General features: G+C 32.9%; 1 long non-coding RNA gene across 1 annotated transcript; it reads right to left on the bottom strand.

Moving 5' to 3' along the window:
* Positions 1–268: 268 nt before the first annotated feature.
* On the bottom strand, positions 269–27,369 carry LOC146993343 (uncharacterized). The gene is made up of 4 exons (XR_015038417.1): positions 27,286–27,369; positions 15,947–16,009; positions 8,338–8,425; positions 269–419 (listed from the first exon to the last, which is right to left on the bottom strand). It is a non-coding gene; the product is annotated as an uncharacterized LOC146993343 (long non-coding RNA).

Genomic DNA, 27,369 nt, shown 5'->3' with positions numbered 1-27,369 from the left:
TAATAACTGGATTTTCACTGTCAGAATTATTTGCCAAAAAAACTAATATCTCCTCTCCTTAATTTTCCTGTATTTTGTGTAGTACATTGCGAATGTTTCGATGTTATTGCACACATTATCGTCAGAAGTCATCGTACTGTTCTCACATTTCGAGAGTTTTTATCAATGATAAAACTAAACATTATGCTAGTGCATATACCTCGTATTTTAAAATATACATTTCTAAAATGTTTTCAAGTGCTAAAACAATTAAATATTTCAGAGAGGCTAGCTGAATAAATACTTTATTTTACTATCTGACATTTCAAAATATAGGAAGACGACATGAATTTCTTCAAAGCTACTAGTTCCTGTAAAAAGAAATTCCTCGTTTCTCTTCAGATCGCATCCTATCAATCACGTGTTCAATTGCATATTTCCTAGAAAAACAAATAAAGCATTTTCTTTAGTTAACATTCTATAAGCGTGATTCTATTTATACTGACAGCAACTGTTTTATACGGTTTCTTTGTGTTCTGCTTAAGAAGTCAAGAACAAATAATTAAAACATCTGCATTAAAATTTGATTTCTTACTATAACTTTAAAACAAATCCCATCTAAAACTTTGCTCTAGAACCAAAGCTATATTAAAAAATGCAATTCTATAATTATGCAATTTAAGGGCCAGATGGTTCGTTTAAATTTGCATTTTAGCAAATTTCCCGTATTAAATCTCCTGAACTACGCATAAAATATTTTTGTATATAATTTTATATAATGTATAGTTACATATGACATAAAAGTTATTTTATTAGCATATCTAAAAATCAGCAAATTATTAATTTTGAGTTCTTAAAAGATAATGTTCTTAAAAGATTATAAGGTAATTTCGTTTTCAGTTAAAATTTCTTAAATGTTTGGTTTCCCTGCTTATGTGCATGATTTCTCTGAAATGGGGGTTAGAATTTTGAGAAATTTTGATTCATTGTATAAAAAATGTAGTTGTATAAAATGACTGATTCTTGGGTTTCTGATATAAGAACTTTTAGAAATATAATAAAATTTGAAATCGTTTAAAAATTTTAACTTGTCACTTTTCATTGCCTTAAAGAAAATTACGATGATTATGTATGCAATATTATTTAAATATATACTTATGCCTGCTTACAAATTTTAACTCATAAATGTATTTTTTATCTTTTTTTTACTAAGAAAATAATGTGCATTTACAGAACTTGAAGATTAGAATATCTTTAAGTTAAAATTTTTCAAAAATATAATTTTCTTATATGCGAGCATGATTGCCTTAAAACCGTTGGTCAGAATTTCGAAAACTTTGATCAACGGTTATATAAACTCCATACGAATAAAGAATGACCAACTTTTATGCTTTTCTTAAAAACTTAAGAAATTATGCCTTAATTTATGTTAATTAAAAAAATAATTTTGTGTTCTCTCAAATTAAACAAACTTCATGTTTGAGAAAATATTCTTATGTTTTTCCCCAAGTAAGCCGTTTTAATAATGTTTTATATTTATAATTTGGAAACAAAATTAGCAAAAATAGCAATTTGTTTACCCATAAAGCTGCGCACAATGCGTATAATTTTATGACGTTAACAAAGAAAATATTTTATTTAAAATATTTTAATACTTGAAATATAATGTAAATGTAGCAAATACAATATAAAAGACATCAATTTCCTGATCATAATCTAGTTAGTTGTAAAGATATTAAGCTTAAGAAATACTCACTGTTAAATAACTGGGGTTTAGACATAATTAGTAATTCCGTTTGCTTTCTGACACTGATTCTAAATTCATAATGAATCTAAAATTAAATTACAACCAATAATAAATGCATGCAGCTCAACCATTATGCTGACGTTTTAATACATTTTGATTGGTGAAATGGCAGAAATGAAATGTAATAAGCTAATGTGGGTTGGCATCGTTCATTTATAATCGGATGACGCGACAAGCTGTGAGAGGAAATCTTTCACTTTTTCGCTGACGAAGGCAGAGGATTCCGCCATTAAGACGATGACGCGATTGAAAGATGTTTGCTTGTAAAATGTGATTCCTTGTCTTCGTTTGTAAATAATCTCATCTATTTCCTTCTATGTATGTAATTACTCTGTAGTTTGTAGCAACTATTCATGTTTCATTAAATATTCAAGTTATTTGTAAACTGGACTAGTTTATTAGCCCCTAGACAGCCACATCGGAAGTAAGTTTACGAACATCATATTCCTAGACAGTAAGTACCGATTCTACAGATTTGGGTGCTCAGGCCGGTATGAGCCTAGGAAGAAGCATTATGAATATTACAAAATAAGTAAGTTTTGTTTCGATTATTTCCACATTGTTACTTCTAAGAATAGTGTTCTATGATATTGTGAATTAAGATGACTACCTTAAATTCTATTCCTAGAATTTCAAATTCTTTAAAGACTGGGCCTACTAAGTCAATTAAACTTTTACATCAAATTGTGTTTGGAACTTTGGGTGATCGAAAAGATAGAGCTAGATTGCGTAACTTTTGTGGTTTTCCATCTGATTTTAATATTGAAGAAACAAAACAAAAATTACTTAAAACTTTTACTGCAAATGATTTTATTTCTGTGTGTAATTTGTTACATCTTAATTATGATTCAAATCCTGATAAAAACTGTGATTTAATATTGAATAGTCTTTGTGATTTTAAGCTTTTAAAATCCGAAAGTGATGACGATGATGAGTTATCTGAAAACGAAAGTGTTTATGATTCTGATAAAAATGATGATATTAATTCTGTTCTGTCAGAATCACCTCCCATAAATAACTCAGTGAATGAAAACATTATAATGCCTAGCAATATTTCCCAACATTTTCGTGATATTTTAGAAACTGTTTTTGAATTTAATGGCACTGATACATATCCAGTTGAATCCTTCATTGGTGATTTAGAAGAATCTTTTAAATTATTTAAGTTATCGGAATTACAGAAAATTGTGTTTGCTAAAAAATTTCTTACTGGTTCTGCTAAAGTATTTATTAGGTCTTTGAAAGGTATAATATCATGGAAAAAATTAAAAGAAAATCTTTTATCTGAATTTGGTTCTAAAATAAACAGTGCACAACTTCATAATTTGTTACATAAACGACACTTAAAACCTGGTGAATCACTTTCCGAATATTTAATTGCCGTGCGTGAAATAGCCAGTCGCGGTTCTGTTGATGATTCATCAATTCTTGATTATGTAATCAATGGGATACCAGATCAGAGTAGTAACAAAATTGTTTTGTACGGGTATAAAACTATTTCTGAATTCAAAGAGAAATTAAAAATTTATGAGAAAATTCGCGTTCCAGATACGAAAAATAAGGGTTATTCAAGTACTATCACACAAAATAAAACACGCGCTGTACCTAGTAAGATTAAAGAGCCAAGGTGTTATAATTGTGGAAGTTTTGGCCATAAGTCGAATTTTTGTAATAATAAGAGTAAGGGATTTAAGTGTTTTAAATGCGATTTGTTTGGACACAAGGCCATAGATTGTTCGAAAACATCATCTAAAAATATCCAAGATGCCAAAGCTGTTACTCCGATAACTCAGACTTGTCAGAAAGAAATGCATAAAATTGCTAATTTGGGTAATTTGCAAATTGATGCTTTAATAGATACTGGTAGTCAGGTAACGTTAATCCGAGAAGATATATATAAGAAGATAGGTTCTCCCGAACTTAAGTCGGCAGATCTACAGTTAACGGGGTTTGGTAATGGGAAAATTAAGCCTATAGGAAGATTTGAAGGTGAATTCGAAATTGATGGTTCTTCATTTCGATCAAATATTTGTGTTATCGCAGAAAACGAAATGTTTTTACAAGCGATCATTGGTACTGATATTATAAGGCAAGGGGAATTAACTGTAAATAAAAAAGGAGTCGAAATTAGAAAATTGCAACCTGAAAACTATTTGATGTGCATTCGTGATATTTATAATGACGAGGAAATTGATTTAAGCCATATCAAAGACGGAGTACATAAAAATGAAATACTACACTTAGTAAAGAATTATGAGCCGAAACAAATAAAAGCATCTGGCCTGAAGATGCGAATAGTGCTGACAGATCAACTTCCAGTTTATTGCTCGCCGCGACGCTTTCCCCCAGCTGAGCAGCGTGAAATTGATAAACAGATTTCGGAGTGGTTGGAGAAACAAATCATTAAACAAAGCTGTTCTGATTACGCAAGTGCTAAGTAGAAAAAAATGTGGCTCATGGAGACTTTGCGTGGATTATCGGCGCCTGAATAAAAAAATAATTCGCGATCGCTTTCCTCTGCCATTAATTGATGATGTTATTGATAAATTACAAGCAGCAATGGTATTTACAACACTAGATTTAAAGAACGGATTTTTTCATGTTGAAGTGGACGAGGAATGTAGAAAATACACATCTTTCGTGACACAAAACGGACAGTATGAATTTCTGAGGGTCCCGTTCGGTCTTGCCAACAGCCCAAGTGTTTTCCAAAGATACATCTACGATATATTTCGTGATCTTTTAAAGGAAGAATATTGTTGTAATCTATATGGACGACATCATTATTCCTTCCGAAAATGAAGCTCAGGGAATTCAAAAATTGAAACGCGTATTACAGACTGCATCGGAATATGGACTAGAACTAAAGATTAAGAAATGTCAATTTTTGAAGCGCGAAATCGAATTTTTAGGACACAAAATTAAAGATGGGAAATTATATCCTTCTTCTTCTAAAACGAAAGCAGTAATTAACTTTCCAGAACCTAAATGTGTAAAAGATGTTCAAAGTTATTTAGGTTTAACTGGTTACTTCAGAAAATTTATACCTAATTATTCATTAATTGCAAAACCGCTTAGTGATTTACTGAAGAAAGATTCTAAATTTAAATTCGAAACTAAAGAACTTTATGCTTTTAACGAATTGAAACGCATATTGACATCAGAACCTGTTTTGTGTATTTATAATCCGAAAGCAGAAACCGAAATACACACTGATGCTAGTGCTGACGGTTATGGTGCGGTTCTGTTACAGAAATCCTTAATTGATAATAAGATGCATCCGGTTTATTATATGAGTAGGAAAACGACAGACATTGAACGTAAATATTCGAGCTACGAATTAGAGGTTAAAGCAGTAGTAGAAGCTCTTAAAAAATTCAGGGTGTACGTATTAGGCATACCATTTAAAATCGTGACAGATTGTAATGCATTCAAACAAACTATGAGCAAGAAAGACATTTGTACTAAAATATCTAGATGGGCATTAATGTTACAAGATTATGATTACACAATCGAACACAGATCTGGCACCCGTATGGGACATGTGGATGCTCTTAGTCGAAATCCTGTATGTATGGTAATTCAAGATGGTATAACGTTTAAAATAATTCAAGCTCAAGAAACTGACGAATATATAAAAGTTATAAAAGAAGTTTTGAAGTCTAAGCCATATGAAGATTATTGTTTGCGGAATGACGTGCTTTACAAAATGGTGAATGGATTTGAAGCACTAGTAGTACCTGAGATTATGCAAATTGAAGTAATTAAAGTCGCACATGAACGAGGTCATTTTGCTGCCAAACGTACTGAAGAACATGTGAGACAACATTTTTATATCCCTAAATTGAAAGAGAAAATTGGAAAATGTATCGCAAATTGTATTACCTGTATACTGGCCAACCGGAAATCTGGAAAGAAGGAGGGATTATTACATCCTTTACCTAAAGAAGATATTCCTCTAAACACTTACCACATAGACCATTTGGGACCTTTGGAGAGTTCTAACAAGAATTATAAATACATTTTCGCGGTTATTGATTCGTTTACAAAATTTGTTTGGTTATATCCAACTAAAACCACCTCTAATAAAGAAGTAATAGCTAAACTTGAAATTCAAAAATCATTATTTGGAAATCCCTGCAATATAGTAGCTGACAGAGGTACTGCATTTACTTCTCAAGAATTTGCTGATTATTGTACTAAGGAAAATATTCATCTATCCTTAATCACAACAGGATAACCAAGAGCCAATGGACAAGTAGAGCGGTTGAATTCCACTATCATATCAGTCATTTCTAAGTTGGCTATAGATGACCCTACGAAATGGTACAAACACGTAAATGATGTCCAGCAAATAAATAATTCGACTTTTCAGAGGAGTATCAATTCGACACCTTTCGAGCTTTTGTTTGGTACGAAGATAAAGACGAATAAAGACAGGAAGATTAAAGAACTAATAGAAGCTGAAAGTCAGAGGGACTTTATCGAGTCTAGAGAAAATCTACGTAAAGAGGCGAAAGAGCAGATTCGGAAGATCCAGGAAGAGAATCGAAAGACTTACAATCGAAGTCGAAAACTCCCTCGTAAATACAAGATCAATGATATGGTAGCTATTAAACGCACTCAACTAGGGCCAGGTATAAAGCTAAAATCCAAGTTTTTAGGTCTATACAAAATCACCAAGGTGAAACCTAATGACACATACGACGTGGAGAAGGTTGGTTTTACCGAAGGACCTTTCAAGACTAGTACCTGTGCTGAATACCTGAAACCATGGACAGACGATCTTTGATAATGAAATACCAATTTTGATGATTCCTGATTATAAACTTTTTCCCAGGTTGACAAATTTCTCCCGATTTGACTAATGGACTTGGACTATTATTTTAAAGACGTGAACTAATTTAAGAAGACTGAAGATGATGTCTAAGGATGAAATGTATGAAGAAATACGGCTTAAAGAAGATGATTTTGAGAAGACGCATTCGAATGACGGATCTTGAAGATGTCTAAGACGCATTCAGAAGACGTATCCAGACGGTATCTAAAAAAGACGCATTCAGAAAACGTATTCAGATGATGTTTAAGAAGACGTAAATACGAAGATGAATTGTTCCAGACAACATCAAAGGAAGACGTGTTTGTAAAATACATGTATTCCGATAGACTGTTGAAGATGAACGAACACTGAAAGAGCATTTAAGAAGAGCTAACGCCGTTATTTCTGAGGATGTTAAGATGATGAGAAAAGATGGCTGAAATAAACCATTTAAGACGACTTTTCTATCAATAGTAACTAAAAATCTCTTTTTTTGTTTTTTTTAATTTTATTTTTCAGATCCCTAGATGTAGACAGTGGTGCTACGAGAATGCGAAGCCGCATTCCATCAGGATGGACGAGCAGTTGTGGGTTGGCATCGTTCATTTATAATCGGATGACGCAACAAGCTGTGAGAGGAAATCTTTCACTTTTTCGCTGACGAAGGCAGAGGATTCCGCCATTAAGACGATGACGCGATTGAAAGATGTTTGCTTGTAAAATGCGATTACTTCTCTTCGTTTGTAAATAATCTCATCTATTTCCTTCTATGTATGTAATTACTCTGTAGTTTGCAGCAACTATTCATGTTTCATTAAATATTCGAGTTATTTGTAAATTGGACTAGTTTATTAGCCCCTAAACAGCCACATCGGAAGTAAGTTTACGAACATCATATTCCTAGACAGTAAGTACCGATTCTACACTAACATAACAGAAATATTATAAAACTTTATTATTGTGAAAACCAAGAATCAGTCGAAGAAAGTTACAAACGGTGATTTAATTTAGATCTTCCATTACTTACTTTTAGTGAAGCATGGAATATACTAAAACCTTGATAAGTATTTTGCACTCATAATAATGAAGGTAAAAGTTTGAGGTTAACTTTTGAATTAGAGGTTTGGCTTTAATAACATGTTGTAAATGCGAAATGCGACCACAAAAATATTACTGATTACTTAAAACCAAAATAAAATCTCAATATACTAATTGTTAGTGCATATTGATTTAGTTTTTATCACCATAAATTCAATGTCCCTTTCACTTTTTGCAAGGTATGAAAGTGGAAAACCACCTCGAACCCATAACGTTTCTAAACTATGGGCGTCTGGATAAGAAAAAGGTGTCAACTCAATGTAATGGATACAATAAAATTTAAAACTGACAAAACATTTTTATTGTCCTAAATTAAAGCAAAGATTCTAATGCTGTAAGACAAAGATAAACTATAAAAGTTTTTAACAACCTCTGATTTGAAAACATGTCACTTTAAGAACCCTGTAAGTGTCCTTAAATAAGAGATTTTACTGTATTTAATATTTCAATTAATGTAATCATTTCGATATACCTCTTCAGCCAACGAAGGAAAACATTAAGATGAATAATATAAAATAATAATTTACAAATACTTAATGTATTTCCGAAAGCATATTTCTTTCTCTTCAGAAGTTTGAATTTCGATAGTTTTGCTTGCACTTTTATGGCGAGAGTGTAGTCAAAATTTTCTCACCTAGCACATTCTAAACCCTTGCATACACCTTTTGAAATCACAGCATTTTCATTTGTATCAAGAGCTCCCCATCCAATCAAGACTGGTTCTGAAAATATTTCACAGTTAGTAAAAGATTATTGTGCGAAATTACAGAGAACAATGAAACAAAGAACGGCATTTGTGTTACGTAATATAGCGTTTTAAAAATTAACTTGGCTATCAGAAACTTGTTTATTTGGGGGAAATTTTAATAAATGGTGGCTCAAAAAATTCAAACGTACATACAAATGTAAACGAAATATTTATATGTCCCACAAGTTTTTGTACAGTAAAATTTTAATACGGTGAGTTAATTATTGTTGCTTAGAGTGGTAAAAGAGCCTGTGCTGGGAAAAGTTACACAAGAAATTGATAATAAAGTAGGTAAGTCAATACAGCAGTCAACAGACCTGTAAATTAGGAAACTGAGAAAAGAGAGAGATGCAGAAAAATAAAGCTTACTAAAGTAAAAGAAAATTGATTTTTCATTATATCTCATGTGTAAGCTCTCCAGCTGCAGGTATTCTAAAGCAGATTTCAGTACCTGTTGTTTTCATAAAACATAAAATCATAGCCATTTGTTGTTGTAAAAGGCAATGAAACAAAGCAGATTTAATTCTGCCAGATATTCTTATATAATTAAATATCGCTATTAATAAAATCTTTAGAATTAAATCCAATATTTTTTGTGAATATTTTCTATGATTTTCTTCTTAATTTTGTAACGTTGCGCGCCTCCAACTTGCACGCAACCAGGGGCTGACTGTGAAAACAGGATAAAACACAGAGTCTTGTAAAGGGTTTAAGTCCCTTTTTATTCAACGTAATAAATTACAATTGCGTGCTCTTGACGCTGACAGACGGCGCCAACTCGGCGGTCAAATAAAAATAATAACCTGAAAAGAACTTAAAGACAAGACTCTAACTACGAGGCTCTCTAAAATAACTAACTCACCGCGTTTTACAACACCGCTGCTAATTCAGCAGACTTGAAGCTCGCTTGAACGATTAACACTACTTCCCGCCAAGCACATAGGCCGAAACGCGGGGTTCTTCAATTTCTCGCTAACTACCTCCGCGCTCGTGAAGTAAGAATATCACACACCGAACTTGTTTCCTTCCTATTTAAATCATAATACTTCCGCTGATAATTTGAATCCTTGCGCGTTCTACTAAAATTTACATATTCTGGCATTGGCAGTTCCAGGGGAAATAAAGGCTTGACAGGAAAGATAGTTTAAACTTAAAATAAATGTTAGTTAAAATAAATATAAACCCTACATTTGCCGCTGCCAGAATTTGGAAAACTTGGAAGCAGGTCCTACAAACGACCTGTTGTAAGTTTCTCTAATTCTGAACTAACTGGCGAGAACCTCGTTTACACAAAAAAAAAAAATCTTATGTAACAATTTGTATACTAAAATTCTGTTGCTCGTTATAAAGCTCTCTTCTTACAGCAACTTTTCCTGGACTTCATCAATCAATCTTGGTCTTTCCTTCCAGCATCTGGAAGGAATAAGTATCAGTATCTTTCTACATACATTATAATTTACACTTTCTTGACACAATAAATTTTTGTTTTTAACGATTCGTTTTTCTTACTTATTGCTTAATTCACATTCAATTTTTCAAGCATTAATTTAACTTTACCCTGGCTCTCCACCATGTGTGGTGTCAAACGGGAATATTCGTGTTTTAGTCTTACAACACTTCCCCTAACCACCATGATTTGTTAGAATTCAACGACCAAATAGACACACCTTACTCGACATTCTACAACTCAATGAGCTACTTTAATATTCTTAAAAATTCAAATGTAGGTGGAGAACCCTACAAAACACATTCATTCTAACTTCCCCCTCATTCATCTTTAAACATGCAGGCTTTCGCTCTAAAGCATGACTTTACAAGTTAATATTTAAATTTTGACTTCATTGCTTTTCAGCATTCACTTTTAGCATCTACAATTTTATGCTTCTAGACTAAATTCTACTTTTACATAACATTCAAGTATTTACGTACATTTACAAAATTTTAATACATATGATTTTTACAATTTACCATAAAATGAATAAGAGAAAATAAATTTTTACTTTACTCATTCTTCGCCAAGCTGGCGGCACTGAAACTAAAATTCTTATTAATACAAGAATACGAAGTTATTTTTATCTTCGGCCAAATTTTGGCTTTAACATAACAGAATTAGTCTTTCGACCAACAGAAAATGCTTGTTTCTAGCTTTTACACTTAAAGAAAATAATACTTTTGCCTTAGCTAAATGAAGTAAAACAAAACTAAGTCTCAACCGAGACATATTGACTTTCGTCAAAACATAGAACTTCGTACTTATGCATAACATTTCGGAACAAAAGAGAAAAAAAATTATAGAAGGTTTTAACTTATCTTTGAGTTTTCGATGCTTGAAACTCCGTCATTCGTTTTTGGCAATATTGTTCCCAAGTTAGAGGTTTCATGGATGTCAATCTTCTCCTAATTGATCTCCGAGTGTCGTCCATATTACTTTTTCTTTTGCGTCCTCTACATGCTGGCCTCTTGGCGGAGTAACCGTCTGGTTGTTGGCATTTCCGTTTCTTCCTGGGACGGCTGGATGTCCTCCGGTCTGGAGTCCTTCTTGAATTTCTTCTGTTCGTCGTATTATTGTGCCTCCTGTTGCCGTTTCAGTTTCCGGAACGGCGGCCTTGCTGGCACCTGACTCTGTGGCCGTGTGCGCGTTCTCCTTGATGTATAATTTTTCCTGCAATCCTTTGTAGGTGGTGGTTTTCTCTTTACCACGGTTTCTTTACCCGGTGCATCTGTATTTTTGTTTTTCTTAAACGCTGGAGTTTGAAAATTATTTTTTCTTTTTGATACCGACGTCCGGGTTGTAGAAGGGCTAGGTCTCTCTTCAGTTCTCTGTTTCTTGGGTGGTGGAATAGTTGTTGTCTCTGGACCTTCTATTTCGTTTAGACTTGAGTCCTGCAAGAAACTTTTAAGGATTTCAAAATCATTTGGATTATAGTATTTTTTCACCTGGTCGGGACTTGCTTTACAGATTTTCCCTCTCTCGTTCTTAAGATATAAGACTACTCCTTTGATTTCCTGAATTACATAGGGGCCTTCAAATTTTGGAGCTAGCTTTGCCGTAAAATTGTCTGGGGCACTTGATAAAGAAAATTTCCGCTTCAATACTTTATCCCCAACTTTAAAATCTGCTTCACGGCGTTTTCTACCATAATATATTTTCTGCCTATTTCGTGCCGTATCCGAGGTTTTAAGCGCCTGATCAATCAACTTTTGCACATCTTTTTGTTTAAACTCCTGCTCTCTTTGTTGCACAAAAAATAATTTATCTAAAGGCGTAATTAATTTTCGGCCTAAGAATAATTCTGCTGGAGTTTTTCCCGTAGTATCATGATGTGCCGTTCTTAAAGCATAAGCTAATTCATTTATGTAGCCATTCCAGCACTTATGATGTGTGCTCACGTAACTGCGAATTATTTTTACTATATTTTTATTAACTCTTTCTGCTATGTTAGCCTGTGGTCTATACGGAACCATTTTGATATGGCGTATGCCAAGTCCATTGCATATGTTTTCAAATATTTGACTAATGAATTGTTTTCCGTTATCGCTAATGACTTTTATCGGTGCACCGTATTTTAAAATGTATCTGTGTAAGAATGCATCTGCGACTGTTTTGGCTGACGCGCGTTTAAGTGGAACAATTTCTGTCCATTTTGAAAAATGATCTACTATTACTAAAAGAAAACGATTTTTATTTAACTCGCTCTGGGGGAAGGGACCAAGAAGATCTATGCCTATAATTTCATTCGGAAATGTAGCGCGAATGCTATTTAAGTACCCGGCCGGGCTGTAATTCATATCATTTATTAACTGACATTGATTGCAGGACCTGACATACGCCGTTACTATTTTGTATAATTGCGGGAAATATACCGCCTCGCGTACCCATTTTAAAGTCTTTCTGACCCCTAAATGACCCGCTGTTTTCGCGTCGTGTAATTCCTGCAAAATGCTTAATCGAAGCGAGGCTGGGATGACTGGTTTGTACTCGAGATTTTCGTTTGTTGTTTTCGTATAAAATAATAAATTATCTATTATTTCATAGTTTTCTGCTCTATTTCTTATCGCATCGATATCTGTGTGCTCAAAGCTTTCGGGGTCTTTCAAATATGCATAGATATTTCCAAATTCAGGATCAGCTTTCAGTTCAGTGATAATCGTATCTCTAGAATCTAAAATTTTTGAAGTCAACACAGCGCATTTAAGTTCATTTCCTTCATCGTCCAGTTTTATACGAGAAAGTGCGTCAGCTACATTGTTTTCCTTACCCGGTTTATATTTTATTGTGATATTATATACTTGGAGTTTTAAAGCCCATCTTATTAACCTGGGCGTTAGGTTTTTCCCCGAGTAAAGTCTACCAACAGCCGCATGATCCGAAAAGACTGTTACTGACGATTTGCCGAAATAAACTCGAAATTTGTGTACAGCCATTAATACGGCTAAAGTTTCTCTTTCTGTAGCTGTATAATTCCTTTGTGTCTGATTCAACGTTTTACTAAAAAATGCCAGCGGATGGTTATTTTGCATAAGAACCGCACCCACCGCATAGTCTGACGCATCTGCTGCAATTTCTAGGTTTTCGTCCCCCTCCGGGAATTTTAAAACAGGGACATTAATAAGCGCTTCTTTTAATCTTTCAAAAGCTGTGTTAGCTTCCGCTGTCCACGTAAATTTAGCCCTTTTTCTTTTGATTACTAAGAGTGGTTCAACAATATTAGCGAAATCTTTTATGAAAGATCGATAGTAAGAACATAATCCAAGGAAAGAAGAAAGTTTCTTGGCGGTGTTGGGCGGTGGGAAATTCTTAATAGCTTTTATTTTTGAATCTTGCGTTTCTATACCCTTTTGCGAAATTTTATAACCGTGATATTTAAGTTGTTTAGTTGCCAACTTGCATTTTGAGGCGTTACTTGTAAGACCGGCCTCTTTTAATAATTTAAAAACTTGTTCTATATCATTAGTGTGTTGTTCCAACGTACTACTCGTTATAATTATATCATCTAGATAAATTAAAGTTGATTTTCCTAGGACAGGCTTTAGAACAATGTCCATAGCTCTCTGGAATGTTGATGGGGCCCCACACAACCCAAAAGGCATGCGTAAAAATGCATAAGTGCCCGATTTTGTTATAAACGCGGTTTTATGTATATTTTCGGGTCTCATAGCTATTTGATAGTAGCCAGACGTTAACTCCAAAGTAGACATATATCTTGTCGATTTGATCTGTCTAATGATCTCGTCTATAACCGGCAAAGGGTAAACTGGAAATTTGGTAATACTATTTAGTTTTCTGTAATCAATAGCAAACCTCCAAGCCCTTTTATCCGAAGGAGGAAACTCGTTCTTTTTCCTACATAGTACGACTGGACTCGCGTACTCACTATTTATGGGCGTTATTATTTTATTCTTTAACATCTCCTGAATATGTTCCTCGATGATTACATCTTTTTGTTTGTCATAGCGATAAGGTTTAGTCCTACAAGGTTTTTCGGCATTTAATTGAATCTTATGCGTTACTATTTGGCAGTTTCCTGGTTTTTCTGAAAACAAATGAGAAAAATTACTCACCACTTGCTGTATTGCTTTACTTTCATGGTCATTCAGATGGCTAAGGTCCAATTGCGGTGTCTCCACAGGTTCCACCACCCTCTGGTCCATCTCCAACACCACGGAACTATCTTGAAAATTTAATTTGGCCCTCGCGGCCCTTAAAAACTCCATACCTAAAATAAGAGAATGTTGCAGATCTTTCACCACAAAAATTAATACTTTGAGACTTTCCTCTTTTACCTGTAAGTTTAATGATAATTTCCCGATGCAGTGACATGTTTTTCCTTGCGCCGCTATAATTTCCGTATTTTTGGTTTTAAATAATCGTTCCCTATAAAAATTCTTTTTGAAGAAATTTTCACTCATAAAATTTCCTTCTGCTCCTGTATCGATGAGGGCTTCTACTGGTACATCGCCAACCAGGACTTGTATAATTGGTAGCTGTGAGTTTTTTACGATGACCGTATTTAAATGTCTATTTGAGGGTTTTTTTAAAACTTCCGGGGTCTGGACCCTCCCTTTCACAGGCCCCTCTATTCGTTTAAAGCTTTCCTTTCAATCTGTGTCTTCTGGGTACGCGGATGTTTATTTTCAAATTTTCTTTTTGGGCCTTGACCTTCGAGTTTCGATGCGTTAGCTTGATAGCTTTTTCCCCCATAAGAGCTATTTCCATTTATGGTTTCCTCCTTTGAAGATTTCCTTCGGGTACTTTGAGAATGTGTTTCCCCTCTCGCTTTTTCCGCTATTCTGCGATTTTGAAACTTCACCGCCAATTCGAAGAGTTCCTGCAATGTGCTTGGGTTTCTAATTTCAAAGTAGTCTTGAACAGCGGGTAACAATCTTGGTAATATTATTTCAATAATCTCCGCATCGGGTTTCTTTCCATACAGCATATCCGTTAGCTTGATTTTTCGTAGAATAAAGTCCGTCAATTCTGCTGTATCCCGTTGATAGAAACTATATAGTTCGGCTTCCAGCCGTGCGCGATCTTTTACTATGGGGAAGGCCTTTACTAACGATTTTTTGAAATTTTCAAATGTATATGTCTGGCTTCCAAATTCCCCTAGTAAAAATTTGCCTATGTTTTTCCACCATAGCGCGGCCTGTCCTCTTAGTGCTGATGTGGCGATGGCAACTTTTTGTCTTTCGGGAACAGGGTAGAGCTGAAAGTGGTTTTCTAGACCTTCTAGAAATACCGCCACCGAATTTTTTCCGTCGAAATGGACGTTTGGCTTGATTGACGCTCTCAAAATCTGGACCAGGTATCCAAATCCTTCTAACTGGCTTGTCATTTCTTGGTGTTGTCCAGCGGCTTCCATCCAATTTTCGGCCATTTCAGTTCGATAAGTGTTCGGGCGCCAATGTAACGTTGCGCGCCTCCAACTTGCACGCAACCAAGGGGTGACTGTGAAAACAGGATAAAACACAGAGTCTTGTTAAGGGTTTAAGTCCCTTTTTATTCAACGTAATAAATTACAATTGCGTGCTCTTGACGCTTACAGACGGCGCCAACTCGGCGGTCAAATAAAAATAATAACCTGAAAAGAACTTAAAGACAAGACTCTAACTACGAGGCTCTCTAAAATAACTAACTCACCGCGTTTTACAACACCGCTGCTAATTCAGCAGACTTGAAGCTCGCTTGAACGATTAACACTACTTCCCGCCAAGCACATAGGCCGAAATGCGGGGTTCTTCAATTTCTCGCTAACTACCTCCGCGCTCGTGAAGTAAGGATATCATCACACACCGAACTTGTTTCCTTCCTATTTAAATCATAATACTTCCGCTGATAATTTGAATCCTTGCGCGTTCTACTAAAATTTACATATTCTGGCATTGGCAGTTCCAGGGGAAAGTAAGGCTTGACAGGAAAGATAGTTTAAACTTAAAATAAATGTTAGTTAAAATAAATATAAACCCTACAATTTAAAAAAAATAGAATTCTTACTTGTACTGCATTCCTGAGAGTTTCCGCTTCGAAGGTTGCATATTATGCTTTTTCTTAAAAATGCTGTTGAAAACATGAAAATATTATAGAATCGTATATATGAACAAAAATATAAGAACACCATAAGAAAATTCTATACTCTTATTCTTATGTCATACGAGTTAACCATTTAAATAGAAGCAAAATATAAACTTGAATTAATAAGATATTCTGTATAGTGTTGGAAGAAATACATTCAAAAAGTAAAAGAGTGATTTATTTAGAAAGTTATTAAAATTTCCGGGCACTCTTTCATTTAAATTTTCTCCCGGATACAGTTTATAATTTAATATTATATTTACCTACTTAAAAACAGTGGTTAAGTTTCAAGATTTGAAGTAACACCTAATCCTGTGATTTAAATATGGAGTTTTCTGATATGAATTCTCCATGATTGTAAATGTTATTCTAAGACCGGAGCATTTTTCAAAATGTTCTTCTATATTGTACTTTATTCATCTGAAACATTTCGAAAAGTGTAAACAACTTTTACTCAGCTGTGAATTATTATTTATATGGTATGAGACCCCTTGTCATTGTGTATAATCTCCTTCATTTATAAAACACTTCAGAATGAGTCACGTTACTGCAATATATCAAAGCAATATGACTGCCAACTAAATCCTGGTAAAATGTCACACATTGTTTACATAGTACACTGTAATCCAAAATGAAGTATTAAGAAAATAATTAAACTCGCTGAATCCGTAATAAATGATGCTTCTAATTTGCCTCTAACTTTCATTATTCTTCGAAAACATTTATTAAATGTTAACATATCTCTTTAATTTTAGAAAAGCACAAAAGCTTTGAAACTGTGCTTGCTATTGAAAAACAAACTGGAAAAACTGCAGAAAGAACTACATTCAGTTAAAATTAATAGTGAAATCTTTGGCAAGGAAAGTGCAAATCAATTAATTCCACTTAATGTTCAGATAAAAGACAGCTACAAATTATAAAAGAAACAAAAATAAATAAATGAAGAAATCATCTATAGGCATTTTCATGAAACGTATTCAAAAGACCAAGATGGTCAATTGCAAACATAATGGTGGACATTTATTGGGTAGCCATATTAAGAAAAAAAATGATTCACTGATAAAAATCATCCATGTATGATTCTGACCTCCTACGCACAAGTATATAAGAAAACTCCGACGTAATTCTTTCCATTTTTAAGTTTTTCAAAGGTCCACTTCGTCAAATGAGATGACAACTAAACAAGGAAACGTGACGTAGTGGGCGTGATTGATTCTCTCTTCCCAACATCTTCCAATCATCTTTTCAAACTACAGTTGATTTTGTTTCAAATGAAATGTGTCTCACAGTTAACATATTTTTTTCAAGCTATAAAACTAAGATATATATCGTTCGAAGTTGGCATAAGTAATTTTTACATTTCTTACAAAGAAATGAATTGCCCTTTACTAACATTTAATGCCATAATTACTGATATTACGTGTTAATAAGATAAAATACCAAAATGCCGTCTATTTTTTGACATGTCCCTTTCAATCGTAAAACTTGTTTGCTTAATTCAACAAAGACATAAAAAATTTAATCTAATGTAATCATATTTTCGTTATCTCACAAATTACAACATATTTAAGTTTATTAAAATTTCCACTTTGTTTGATAAACAAATTTTATCAAACAAAGTGGAAATTTTAATAAACTTTGATATGTTGTAATTTGTGAGATAACGGAAATATGATTACATTAGATTAAATTTTTAGCGACTGAATATTCTCTTTTTGCTTACCTGATACCTAATGCATTATTTACAGTCTTTTTGTATTTCTTCCTTTAACAGTACAGTAGGTTTATGTAAATGTGCCTCCTTCAGTTATTAGTTGATACAAATATCCATAAGTATTCGCTGCTCAACAGTCAGCGAATGTATAAGATTTAGACCGACCATTGGTATTTGTGCCAGTTTTGGCTTCCGATGAAAGGGTTCCGAAACATTTAAGAAATTTTCCTTATGTGAAATGTTAATACGGACTATTATCTTTAGAACGTCCAACATAAAGGCTTTCCTTTTAAGACAGTGCTTCTTTCAATGAATTAGCAAACCACAAAACATTCTGTTACATCTGACGAATTTAAATTATTCCTCAGCTATAATTTCGTAGTAAAATAGTTAATATACCGAGTTGGTTATTCAAAGATTCCATGTTCGATGCTAAATAAGCGCACACTGAGTTTTTATAAACAATTCCCGCTTCCAAACGTTTTCTGGAATGCCTACCCTTATACACAAAGCTTCGAGCAGTTTTTAACTGAATTATTTAATTACATCAAAGCACACATCGGTCACCTGCCTAAGAGTAAACCCCAGTCATTCATTGATGATTCATTCATTCGTATGTATTCCGAAGTTTAATTTATTTTAATTATTTATTGTTAGGCCAGTGAGTATTCTCACAGACTTTCATAAACGACATAAAACTAAACATGGATGCGGTAAAATCTGAAATTTCATTTAAAAATCTTAAATATAAATTATTATCAAAAGAAAAATTAAAAATATAGTCTGCAGTTGTGTTACAAGCACATTAAGTGGCGTCTTAAGTCATACTAAGCATGTAAACGAAATTTAGCTTCTCTGCATGTATACGTATACATTTCAAAATTTAAAGTTATCCTTCTTTTGTTAGTGCATTCTGCAGTTATAGATATATTAATTATGTTTTACTTTAGAGCATGCTTTCTAGCTCTGGAATCAGATTCATCTGATATATTTTTGCTGTGTATGAAAAATTTCATGAAGCCTGTAGTTCTCAGTTTACATAAGATGCTCTAAAAGAAGACAACTATAGATTTCAGGAAACTACAATATCATAATACATCATAATTCAATTGCTTTCTTTTGAAAAATTAATGTTCAGATAATTGCAAATATAACATGTAACAAGCCAGAAACGTTCAATCTTTTTAATAACAACAATGACCCCATCGTTAAATCCTTCTGTGTACAAGAGTGTCAGATGTACTACCAGGAGAATGATTCTAGTAAATAAACTATCCTTATTAAAGTAGTGCTCACATTCTGGATTTACGAGTGGCTACACAAATATTGTGATATTTTTTTCCTTTAATAAAAACGTTTTGACGCATTCATACGACTCTTTATCCATTTCAAAACAATTTTCATTGAACAGTAAACACCGGTACAGTGTTTTCCTATAACTGGAAATATCTGGCACAACCATCTTTTGTAAAAGCATTTAGTACCATCCACATTTTTTCCTGTACTTCATTTACAGTGCTAATATTTTTGCCCATTACCTTCATTTTCCCTTTAGGAAAATAAAACATTCATAATGAGGTAATTCTGGCGAATAATAAGTGAGAAAAATTTGCCAAGCTTTAAAAAAGAGTGTTAAAAATTGTTGAACAGCAAACGATGAGCCGAGCAGGCGTCTTTTTGTGATGCGTCTTGTTGTGAATTCTTTTGTCGTTGCGTTTTGAACCAGTTAAAACATCTGTAGATTAATGTGCCTCGGCCTTTTCACGGAAAACCTTGTTCAAGTATTTAATATGTTTCTATCGTACATTAAATAAAAATAAAATATAAATAGTTGCCTAATTTTTCCTAGTTTCGCGAACTTTGAATAAACCTCTATATTGCCACTAAATTCGTAGTATTGCTACTAGTTTTTACTACTGAAGAGCGAAACTGAACAAATATATTAGTGTAATAAAACCTCATAACTCTATATAGTATATGAGCTTTTAAAGTTTCTTCGTGTTAAAGACTATAACTGCTAGTACACAAAGCAAAAAGAAAATATTCTATGAACTACAAAATTATGCTGCATGTTCTTGGTAACGTAGAGTCATAATATATATTTTTTCTTTTCAGTTTTCAGACAGAGACAGGGAAAATGTTGCACGATGAAGAGCTTCATTTAAAAACTTAGCAATGAAACCAAGTTAGGTTCTTTTTATTTAACTATTACGCACACAAATTATGACAATAGATTAAAAATCACTATGAATGATATATAGACCAAATGAGAGCAATCAGTGATGAATTCGACTGTGAAGTAAGCTATAATTTTAAACATCCCTAAAATATACGCATTCATTCGTTACCTAAAGCCCAGTCTTTGCATGGTAGCCCCGCAGTTCAATTGCAACTTTTATTAAGCTTCCTTTAAAAGTTATAAAGCTTCGTTTAGAACTTATTATTTTTATTTTTGGGTTTAAATGTCTTAGATTTTACATCAAGAATATTTTCCGTTGGTGTTTAGCAATTTTTTGGTTATTGCTGTCGTTTTTATTAATTCATTAAACAAAAGTCACTATCTATAACTATATACCATAACAGCCCGACTTACGTTATCTTACACTTTACGTAGTCTGGAGAAGGTTTTTATCTAATTTAGGCGCCTTAGCATGAAATTGTTCAGGCATTTTTGGATCATTTCTTTTATAATCAGAGACTGGCTTAGCCACCATTTATTCCGGAAGTTATTTCCAGCTTTAAAACTTATCTTTGAAAGTTACAGGTCGTAATAATGCTTCTGGTCAGGAACGTATTTCGATAGGAGAGTGAAAGCTAATCTTTAGGCTTCGAACACCTTCTACCTGATTCGCATACGTATCAAGGTGTTAAATAATTATTAAAATAGGAAAAACCTATTAATTTCAATACTCTTTCTACAGACAGAGCACAGCAGCAAGAGAACACATGACTGATATTGAAGGGTTCGTTTATATACGAAGAAATTAAATATTTTACATGCATTCAAAAGTCAGAGGACTCTATATAAAGTTAAAAAACAATGAAATATGTACCCCTTTTTTTTACAGAAATTATAAAATATGGTTACAGAAGCTAATTATATTTCTCTTATTACAGTAGCAGAATTCTCTTATTACAGTAGCCAACCATATTTCTCTTCTAAAGCATGACGTCGTTGTTTAAGAAAGAGTACTTAATAACGAAGGTAATGATGAACCCATTGCATTCTCTGATCACCAATTTCCTCTCGGCTTTTTTCGCAGTATGTTTTACGCTACTATACCATCAAACCATTCTTGGAGAAACTGAGGAACTCATTCCTAATATTCAGAAAAAACTACGATGGTCTCAAGTTAAAACGAAGGATCAAATTTCATCGAAACTGAAGATTAGATCCTTAAACAATTTATTCCGACGGTCAGCAAGAACAAACAGAAAACAATAAAATATATTCTGATATAAAAAACTTGTAAGTGAAACAAAAGAGGCTTGGGGTCAGTCCAAACTTCAAAGCGATGTTTCTTCTAATTTTGAATATTCTATCATCGTAATCTCAATTGATTTTATAATAATGTAAGTTCTATATATTTGCAAGTGGTTGTAAGCTTTATGTACATACCTTTATCATAAATTTTACTTAAAATCAAATTAAAACTTTCATTAAATACAGATAAATATGTTATTTCCTTCTTTTTTTTTTTTTTTTTTTCCTAAATTATATTTTCAGTACTACGCTTGCTATTTGAACATTGCGCCTATGAAACCAGGTGTCTCCACCTAGCAAAAGCCGAATTTTGAACCAATTCGGCCAGCAAAATAAAATATCTTCATGCTTTCAAATATTCAACTTAAATCGAGGTCTTAGAGAACGGAATATGTTTAATAACCTGTTTAATAATATGTTTAAAACCATACAGGGTGGAGAGTCTTTCCCCGATTACAAATATTTTACGCTAAATAACTGCGAAAAATGGAAATGTGAAATTTTTATTATGATGTAGTCATGTTTTTAGTTTTTTGTCATGCAGGAGCTTGAGCCTGAATAGTGACGAAGGAAGGAATAAGTAAGGAATTTTTAGTAACGAAATGCCATTGATGAAAGAAAAAGCTAAGTGCGTTCTGTGGTATTATGAAAATAAATCCCATATCATCGGGTTAGAAGTTTGTATGGACCCACTCCTCTACAACACGTTAAGAGCATCAGCAATTACTATGAAAAGTTTAAAGAATTTGGTAGCACTGGTGATCTTCCGAGAAGTGGTAACCCTACTATAAGTGATGCGATTGTTGACAGTATTTTTAAATCGAACAAAGATTACATTTAATCGAAACTGAAGATTCTTTGCTACACCAGTTTATAAAAAAAAACGATACTTTGAAGATCAGAATCATAGTCTATGTCTCAGATATCTAAAACAATATTATTATATTAGATATGCAAAGCAAATATTCAAGAACGGGAGGAAAGAAATGGATAACTGACTTTATATTCCAAACTATAAATCGGCGCGTATTGAAGTTTATTAAAGCTTACTGTTCTTAAAATACTTCATTACTGCAGTTACTATTCCCAGAAAACCATATCGGTCTAATTAGTTTTCCCAACAAATTTTTGTAATTAGGAAAATACTTCATGTTCATCTTGTTTACTTTCAAGTTATCTTGTTTACTTTCAAGTTATTCATCATGCAGTACAGTTGAATTCCTAGGATTACTCCATGCTCTTATTATTGAAACAAGGATGATAATAGTAAATGCATTTTTTACATATGATTTTTATTCTACTTAAGGGATTTTTATTACTTGAAGCCAACACAAGCTCTAAGCATCAGATATTAATAAACATGATGAATAACCAGCAACTAAGGCCACAGCATGCATGACAAGCTGTAGGCCACAGTATGCATGAGGTTTCTTGAAGGCAACTCCCAAAACTTTTTTAACTTCTAAACAGCAAAATATTTTGTAAAAGAAACTTTGTACTTATCACTATGATAGGATGTTACTGGTGTAGCGCTGACAGTCTTTAAAATTAAATTATGTGCAGTTCGTAAAGAAATAATGCAAAATAACTCTCAGACCTTAGGCGTAACCACAGTGGTGCTTGTAGAGTTCCATGAGTTGTTTAATTGGTCTCTGAAATCCTGACTGAGCTGTCTGCTCTCATCTGTCTAAGTATGATAAGCTAGATTTTATTCTTTATTCATTTTACATGTTAAAATTTTATAAAAAGTAGTCGATTAGTTGGCTGACAGACTAAAATTTGCAGATTTTGGTGCTTATTGTTTTTAACGAGATGTTGACAAATTTCGCACACGAGAATTCTGGAAATCTGTCGAGTGTTAATTAACTAAATGTCCAACAGCTAACCAAGACCAGTCACGTTGTTATGGCGGTCTTTTGTTAGAAATGTTCTTCTACACCCTCCCAAATGCATGCGTATTAACAGGGTAATTCTGCAGCTTCTGTTCTATAAATATTCGGCTTTACTTCGTTCTGTAACAAATAAGTTGCATGAAGTTAATTATAGCCTGTTTAAATTAAGAGAAAACTTGGCTTCAATAACAGCTAAGGTCTTCAATAACTGTCGAAAAAATCAAATGTCTTTCTGTTTAAAATTTATTAACAAAAAAAAAAAAAAAAAAAAAGAAAGAAAGAAAATAATCTTTAAACAATTTCATTTGGAGTTACATTCTTTACGTAAAAAACCTTGCACTTATCAAAATACTTTTAGAGTTATTTTTTGCACTATTTTATGTAAACTAAAGGGGAATGCAAATTTTCCTTAGTTGTTTAATAAAATATATTACTTTAAGAATTAGATTCATGTCATAGTAAAGATGTAATGGTGAAGTTTGTTATATTTGGAAACTTATGATGAATATGAACAGCTACAACTAAAGTTATGCTTGACCGAATAGGTATTTACATAATGGAAAATTACCAAACCTCTAAAGCATAATAAAATCTAGTTCGAAAGGAAGTTATTTTATTTTCAAATTGTTAACTTATATCAAATTATTTGACAGAGAAATCTTTCTTTCTTATAAACAGTGTAATTTAAGTATGCAAAGCCTTTTCTCTGAAACTTATATATAACTGTTATCACAGATGGATGTGATTTCAAGAAAAGTTTGCGTAAGTTTAGATTTTCAACATTAGTACCTGCTGCATTAATATATTAACTGCTACTTTGTTTAATAAATACTTTATAATGTCTTCCGTGCTTTGCTATCATAAATTAAGCTAGACGTTGGAAGACTGTTTAGGTAATAATCCCTAAGTTTTAAGGTACGACAAAGTTAATTACCCTTTATTAACTCAAGTAAAGTTCCCAGATGGTACCAACTCGTGCTTATAAATGCCAACACTTAACTGAAAAAGGTAATGCATAACTTAAAATTAAATGAAGTTAACCAACGGCTTCACAGATTAATTATCGCGCAGGCTGACTCTGACTCAAAAGATGGCATAAACAAGCCTAATGGCAAGAATAGCTCTACGTCACAGAAATCTAATCGCTAGAGAAAATCAAAGATAATAAAGTTGCCTTCAGGTAGGCAGAACATGCTTTCTGATTTCATCTTCCCAAAACTTTTCCTTAAATACTAACTTCTTTCTATCTCATTTGAATATACGCGCGTAGTTACTTTACATTCTGGCAAGAAAGTGCGAGTTGAAAGCAAAGCGATAGGAGAGTTACTTCAGCATAAAATAACTGTTAAGCAATACAAAATATTTATAAGGAAGATATTGCACATAAAATGTGAAATCTATTTCTAGAGTTAATTTTTATGCATCTGAAAACTGAAAAATATAGAACAAGTAGAAAATTTCTGTCTCTTCATAATCATGATGAATCTAAGAGTCCCATCTCTTCCCTTCGGGCACCTGCTCTGCACCTAAAATGTTAGCCATGCATCAGAATAAAAAATTATTTTTACATGAGGGATAGAAGTATAATGAATAAAAAGATAGAACTTACATGTATAGGATGGTAAGTTCTTCGACCTTTGGAGTACGTATACAGCTATAAACTCGAGTTTATTAAATAAATAACAAATAAATAAATAAATAGAACTTACATGTGTAGGATGGTAAGTTCATGAATTTAAATGACTTTTTTTAGATGCTGCGAAATGTTGTATTTAATTACTTCTGACATTCCAACCATACTTGAGATTGCAGTTTTTATGAAACTACAGATGGATAAAACTGCACCATAATATCAGAGAAACTTTAAGTAAAGAACTGAGTCTGTCTGAATGAGAATACTTTCCTTAAGCAAATTCGTGCGAGTTACTTAAATGATGGTTTCAGCAAATATTAAGTAAATTTGATTTCATTTTAAATAATAATTAATTACGTTCAGATAATAATTAATAATTAATTACTACCAATTTGTTCATTTTGATGATCGAAAATATTTCATTTAAGACCGAAAATCCTCGAACACTTCGTGATTCATACTTACTTTCATCATTGTAAATGTCAGAAAAGAAGAAATTAATTGAAGTTCTTTTATTTTTATTTGCGAGTGGGCACGGATTTACACCACTGATATCAATATAATGAAAGATGTTTTCTTTGACAGCTCGTTAATAACAGACAAAATTAAATCCGATAACTCTAAAGGGTCCCGTGCGCGATGTCCAAGAGAGTAAAAGGTTTTATAATTCCCTTATTTTTCTCTTGTAGGTAAAACTCCTTATAATTAACCTCAAGCAAAGTATTCAAAAAAAGAATATTTCAGTATTTTTCAGTAAATAATTTATGCCAGTATTTATAGTAGAATGCGCAAATATACAAACGTATTAACGACTACGGTGAAAGTAGTTCTAAAATTGTACAACACGATTTAAATTCAGAATGAACGATTGAAAGCAGCAAAAGTATTTCTTCTACTACGAATGACCATTGCGCAGAATTTACTTGAATGCTCTAAGAAATGACAAAAGACTTAACAATCAAAATACGTAAAATTGCCTCAAATTTTATAAGATCTAAAATCAAAATATAAAACTGCTTTAAATTTTAAAAGAATACAAGGTTGAGAAAGCTTAATGTTGAAAAAAATATTTAACCGATAATTTTATATCACGGGTGGTTTTCCATAAAATTCAGTTTGAAAGTATATTAGTAATAACTTCATTTTACAGAGAATGGTTATTCCCGTAGTGCCCTATGATAACATGTGCATTATCAAAATTATCAGCCTAATTTATCTAATGTATAGAAACAGTAAATGAATGTTTTCGAAAATATTCATTCGCATTTCTTTGTAACTTTTTATTAATATTTTATTTTTAAATGAAATTTGTAAGAAGGAATGCATCTTCAGCCTGATGTCTGTCAATAAGTACTATTATTATCAAAGGGCATTGATTGCCTTTCCAAAATTCTTCTTTAGCTTGTTTTTCGCTGAGACAATCAAAAAATTCCCTCAATTTAAAAAAAATCGGATTTTGCTCCCTCATTGAACTGTAAATTAAAAAGCGGATTAATTAAATTGCTCAGAACTTCAGACGTTTTATTCTCTTTTAGTTTGCCTCAGAAGGATAAAAACTAAAGAGGAATAGCAATTAAGAAATCTAATTTTTTTGACATCATGGGGATTAATTTTATAGCTTTATATAGCAAAATTGTCTAAATGGTAAAATGTATTTTCTTATAATCCTATAAAGAATGAGTGAATGAGTGACGGAGGACGTGGTCACCACCCCTCTTCCATATTGATAAATTGGTATAGCGTCACGTCCACCCTTATCTAAAGCAACCTTGGTACATTTAGGTGCTCATTGTTGAATGCTTTATGAGGTATTTCTCCCGCTTTCCTAGCGTGCTTTCGTAGTGTAGTGGTTCTGCACACTGGGCCGGTATTCCAGAGGTCCATGGTTCGATTCCCGGCGAAGGCGGTTGCTAATTTTTCATCTCTTCAGCTTCCAAAAATTACCTAATGTCTCTGCAACTTAGTACACATTACTTAGGACTTGAAAGTAAAAACTTGCTTAATTATAATTACTATACATTACTGAACACATTGCTGAATGCTTAGTACACATTACTTGGGATTGATACACATTTACATTTAGTTACTCATTTAAGATACATATTATTATTTATGAGTTCCATAACTTGGCACACATTACTGAACACATTGCTGGATGCTTAGTACACATTACTGAGGATTTGAAAATAAACACTCGCTTAATTATAATTACTATACATTACTGAAAATATTATTGAATTAGTGCACATTACTTGGGACTGAAAATAAACACTTGCTTAATTATAATTTTTATATAATACTGAACACATTGCTGAATGTTTGGTGCACATTGCTGAGGATATGAAATTGAACATTTGCTTAATTATAATTATACTGTTTACAAAGATATGTGCAACTATTCGTTTGGAGACTTATTTTATGCGTACACCTATCTGCGAATTTAAATTTGTACATCATACAAATCCTATAAACAAATACATCCTATAAAGGAACACATACAAGGATACAAATCCTATAAAGACAAAGATTTCTTTTTACCTTCCGTAGCTGTCGACAGCAGCAGAAAACTCAGAACGCTCGCACCGGTGAGCAGCATTATTCAAGCGGAGCAGTAAGTGTCCG

The sequence above is a fragment of the Stegodyphus dumicola genome, chromosome X1 (genome assembly GCF_044657685.1).
Source record: "Stegodyphus dumicola isolate Sdum_Otavi_A_Nest chromosome X1, ASM4465768v1".
In the NCBI taxonomy this organism is placed as follows: domain Eukaryota; kingdom Metazoa; phylum Arthropoda; class Arachnida; order Araneae; family Eresidae; genus Stegodyphus; species Stegodyphus dumicola.
Note: the sequence above shows the minus strand (reverse complement) of the source record. Positions and strands in the feature narration are given on the sequence as shown.